Source organism: Melospiza melodia, chromosome 1 (assembly GCF_035770615.1).
Source record: "Melospiza melodia melodia isolate bMelMel2 chromosome 1, bMelMel2.pri, whole genome shotgun sequence".
Lineage (NCBI taxonomy): Eukaryota > Metazoa > Chordata > Aves > Passeriformes > Passerellidae > Melospiza > Melospiza melodia.
The window spans coordinates 119356112-119361940 of NC_086194.1; positions in this window are offsets into that span (position 1 = coordinate 119356112).

Genomic DNA, 5829 nt, shown 5'->3' on the forward strand with positions numbered 1-5829 from the left:
TTAATTACTTACAGCTGCAACCCATTAAGGGCAAGGGTATTCCTCTGCTTTGGTAATTAGTACACCTGTGGCTTATCAGGAGCCAGGTCACCTGTTAAGGTAATTGTAGCCCATCCAGTATTTTCTGGGTTTCTACTTTTAAACAGTCTTCTAGCCCATTTCCATCAATAAGGTTCAAACCTTTGGAAAAGGTTTGGGGTTTTTTTTGTTTCTGAGAGTTTTTCTTGAGTATAGGCCTTTAGCCACAGAAAAAGTGGAGGCATCAACTTCATTTTATACTTGCATAGGAAACATAAACTTGGCTAGTGTGCTATACACTAAATTTGCTTGCTGTGAGACCATGTGATTTATTGGGGCTGAAGTCAGATAACCTGGTAGGTTTGACATATATTTTCAGAAAAAAAAATCCAAGATTGTCTAGGCAACGATGCTATTTTTGGCTCAAAACTAGTGTTTACCTGCAAATCCTTGAGGTACAGCAAAATAGTCTGGTACTACATCAATGCATGTTTGTGTCTAAGCATGTGTCACCATGTCCCGACAAACTGGGCTTTGTTAACAAAATTGCAGCCAATTGGCAAAGGAAAATGATTACTCACCTTTATCTGACATTCGTTAGATCACATTTTGAATATTCTTAGTTTTGGTTTCCAGTTCAAGACATTGGTAAACTGGAGTGAGTTGAGGCTAGCAGAATGGTCAGGGCTGGCACACCTGCCCTCTGAGCAGAAGCTGTAAGAAACAGGTTGTTAACCCACAGACAAAATGGCTTTGGCAACACCTTACAGCAGTCTGCCCATATCCACAGGGAACTTAGCAAGAATGTAAATTCCTCTTATGTTGGGGCATGGTAGATGAATGAGAAACAGGAGTCCCAGACTAAAAGAGGAGAGGTTCCAACTGGAACAAATTGTCCTGGAATCACTCTGAGGACAGCAAAGCACTGGGACAGGCTGCCCAGGAAGTTGTGGCATTTTTGTCATGGAGGCTTTAGACAGCTGACCCAACAAAGCCCCAAACAACCTGGTCTAAATGCTGAATTCACTATTAACTCTGAGCAGGATGTTAGAGCACTTCCAATCTGAGAGATACCATTGAAGACCACCTTCCAAATTCTCTCATGATTACCTTTAGGTTGCAAGCCACTGAATATATTCTTATTTTCTTAAGGAATGTCTAAGTGCAGAACAAATCTATGAAAAGTATTATGAATTATAAGCTGGGAAAAAATGTAACAATTCTGACTGCAAAATGGTAACAGTGAATGGAGTTGGTAACAGAATGTCTTGATTGCTTGGAACATTTAAGACTGTGACTTTTAGAAAATATCTGGCTCTTTTGAGAGTTAGTTCACATTTTCTTTAGGAGCCAATTCTGATTAAGAATCAAAGAGGAATGGTCCAAGTCCTACAGTTTTGGTCTTCAGTTAATGTAGTCTATATTTTCATTTTAAGGGGCTATATCTTATTAGACCATTATGATTTTTTCTATATTCTCAAATGTTTAATAATAAATGATAGAGGAAACTGTAGGTCAGATTAATTACTCTTTTTGACCTTGTGTGTGTGCACTAACATTACTGAATGGTCTGTTACTGTTAATTAAGCCCACAGCATAATTCTTTGCATTGATTACGTACCATGCAGGTGCCTCGAGTTCAGCTATTCAAAGATGTGGACATCTAAGTCACATGTTACTGCTACTGCTCCTATATGTTGGCAAATACCTCAAATAAAACAGGCCAGGATTTTCCAACTAAATAAAATAGGCATGAGAGATTTTGCTGGAAAAGTGCCATACACTTGGTGAAATTCATCAGACTAAATACTCTTTTTTATTTCCCCTGAAACACAGCAGGAAGCCTTTCTGCATTAGGGCATTGGTTGGTACACAACAAGCCTATTGAAGAGACAAAAGTCACGAGTGTAGGCAACGTGATTACGTGGACTCCCTCACTGAAGGACAGACCTCTGCTGGAAGGTTTGGTACCCATAGCTTCCATTTCACCCAGAAGCCAATTGATGTTGATAGATTGTGTACATTTTCCACAAACACTGGAAGTGGGTTTCATCTCAGGTAGCTTTAGACACTTACAACATGTATGGGATATATCAGAGCTGCTCTGTTAGATTCCCTTTATTGTCAGCAGGGAGAAGTAGGTACCAAGGAAAATGATTCATCTGACCTGCCTTAGAAATCTGCTGAAGGACGAGATGACTCATACTTGAGCAAATTGTATTACCTTCCATTGATAAGAAAAGAAGTTCAGACAAGTAGCCAGACTGCACAAATCTGACACAAGAAAACAACACTGATTCATAAATCTGGAACCAACAGAAGCCTTGTAATAAAAGGGAGAAACAGCCTCATTCCTACAGAAGAGCCACAATTTCAGTGTGCCTGCTTCAGACATTATTAAAACAAACCCACATAAGAAGTATTACAGTGCTATGATCAAAACTGCAAGTCATAAAAGTTTGGAAATCAAACTTTTTCACATATTGAAGTTTTTTTACCTTCAAAAAAGCCATGGGAGATGAGACTGATAGTTTATTTTTCAGAATCTTTATATATCTGAACCATATTGCATTAGCTTTATATATCTAAACCTTTATTTGGCCACCAACCAGTTCCTTCTGAGTATCATCACATATAACTTGCAGCGAGTAGCAAAAAAATACAAGCTTCTTTGGAACTCCCCTTGTTTCTCTCTGGGAGGGTAAATTTCCTCTCACGCAGAAATCTATAGGGTACCACTGTAACCAACAAAGAGTTCACAGTCAGCTCACCACAAGTCTTTCTTTTCCTATTTTTCATCATTATAGATAACAATTTCCTAGAGCCTTCTTTGGGGAATTATGTAATTTGGTGAAAATATGCCTCAATCTACCTCCTTTTGTCTTTTTTTTCTTCTTCTTCCAAATGAAAAAAAAAAACCTCAGTTTTTTTTTTCTCTGATGACTGCAGAAAGCCATCAGAGATTACTTGACTGGGAGAAACTGATCAGCCAGAATCAAAACGGAGACAGCAGTCCCAGAGCTGCCCTGGTGGCTTGTAAGGCTGCCAGGAATTCTCCCAACTCCAGAGCTCAGCATCATGCCTTGCCTGAGCCCTCTGTCCTCCCCCTGTAGTGCTCAGCTCTGCTGCAATTCCAGCAGCTGCCCAGAGTGACTCTCTGAGTCATTGCAGTTTCAGCACCACATAATCCTGAACGGGATGTGAACAGAACAAGTTGAGGCTGCAGGGGGAAATGCACACACGCCAAAAGAAAAGGGAAGCCAAAGTGGTAGGGAAGTGGTAAGTGTGGTCACTGAGCAAAATCATGACACACCCAGAAAGCTGAGCAAAGGAAAAATTGTCCTGTGTCCCTCCAGAGTAGCAATGCAGAGCCTTGAGTGTGACAGAGGGAGCACAACATTCACGTGGAGAGGTCATCACCTTCCCCACCATGGAGAAGATTAACCAGAGAGGACAAACTTTCATCGAAAGGGAGGTGAAAGCTTATAGCAGGTGATGATGATGATGGACATTCAGCAAACTTCAGGCTTATTTAGAAAAACTACAGGAAGTTTTCAATAATTTATGATGGATCTTCTTAATAAAGAGAAGTGAAGATTATTTTTGAACATTGTAATCACAGAAAAATTATGAAGAGTCCCCTTCTTTCCCAAGAATCAAGTAAAGGAAAACAACCTGCTGTGCTGCTTTCTCACAATTTAGCACATGGGTACCAAAATAACAAAGCATCTCCGACGGTAATTTTGACCAGAGTGGCTGACCACCATACTGGGGCTGTGGTCACGCATCCCGACCTTCCTGCAGCAGAGCCAAGTGAAGACACTGCCAGCCCTGCCCTGTTCCCAGCTGTTTATCTGCACTATTTACTGGGGCCACTGACTTGTGGACCTGCTGGCACAACTATTCAGTCAGGTGCTCTCTGCTTCAATAAAAGCAAGTCAGATGAGCTGATATGTCATAAATATAAGACCTTCTCTAGGCTGAGCTGTTGCATCTCACTGGGTCCTGAGGTGATCAATCACCAGCATTTCCATGGATCTTGAACCTCAGCTACCTCTGGCCAAGGATTGTTACTTAATGGAGAAGGGAGACCAACTCTTTGCCCCTCATGCTGCTGAATTCTAACATCTCCATGCTTTTCCCCTGACAACACTCTCCCTACAAACTCTGCCTTTAAGTCATGCTAAAAATTTTCTCTGATTTTTGTGCTGCCTTGGCCATCAGCGTCTTTAGTGTTTCTGTTGTCTTCAGCCTGCCTCCTTCCCTGACATTTTGTCCCACAATGTCCAATCTCTGTCCAGCAGAGACCTAGTCCTACCATGTTCAGATCCCTGCAGCTGCTGTGCATTTTGACTCATAGCTCCCAGTGCTTTGGTTGTCTGCTCAGTAAAGAAGCTTAAATCCTTTTGGCAGGGTAGCAAAGTGCATAGGTTCTTCAGGAACACAGTAAATGAGCTGGTCCTTGCTCTGCATTGAAACTAGGCCCAGAGAATTGCATTAAGATAGAAATTTCAGTAACTCTCCAGTCCAGGAGGTATGGTGGGCTGGCTTTCAGAAAGGGACACTGAGAAATGTGCATAGGGAATCCCTGTCTTTAAAGAGCCTTACCCATTCTTTTCGATGGACTCATCCCCAAGGGATTGATGGGCGATCTGAAGGAAAACAGACTGCTTTTGCTGTCTGGTCTGAGCTGCCCTTTGCTTATGTCTGAAGTCAAGCCTTGTGGCTGACAGGCCAAGCCTTGTTGGCACCCTTCAGCCTGAGCCTGCTGTTGTGGAACCAGCCTTAACAGGGCACCCTCAGCTCCCAGCACTACAGTGTGTACCTTTAATGTCAGTCTCTCTCTCATGATTTCACTTTCAAATGAGATACACAGTAAAATTTGAAGGGGCAGAGAGATATATGTCCTCACAAAGGTTCATACTGTTAAATATTACAGCTGATTTCTCTCCAGAATATTCCTACACTGCTGTGTTGGTACATGTATCTTAGTTGGTATGGTTTAACTGAGAAAGCATGCTTGTAAATGCAGCAGAAATCATTATAAAGGTATCACAAGTAATTTGTAAAACTAAACTTTTTTCATGATGTATAATTAATGAGACTCAGTCTGCAAATACTTGTGTTCAGCAGATAAAACTATAGACTTCCTATTCCAGAAATGAGATTTGTGATATACACAAAGATCTGAAAAATGGACCAGCAGTGAGGAAAATGTGCATTTGTCACTCATATCACAAAAATGTTAGAAAAATATGGACGATGATTTTTGAAATGCGCTTAGTCTTTTAACAAAAATACTGCAAAGGCTTAGAAATAGATGAATGCTTTAAGGGCTCATTAAGTTCATTTTCCCAGAAGTTCTGAACTAAATTCTTCTACAATTCCAGTATTACAGTAAGGCCATTTATTCTAAATACAACAGGAAAAGAATATCTATCACTTGGATATTTTTAAACTGTCTCCCATAATACATTCCTGATAAATGAAGCATTGTGGGACCAAGCTATAATGGGAGAAGAGCACCACCAATGAAAGCACTATTGTCCTTGTGCTACCTTTCATCTCAAACTGCAGATGTGCAGATAGTCTTCTTTTCCTTGGGAAGAAAATTTTCTTTTTCACTCTGTTCAATTCATTTGCTTTGAAAGCACAAATACATCCACACATATATTTGTCTGAGTTTTTCATCAAAGCACTTATCAAAGTGAAGAGACATTGACCTTGTGTTCCTTTAATATTTCACTCATATTGAGTCACCACCTAAGCAATGCTGAGTTTTGTCTTAGAAAATTCTCAGTTATAGCCATA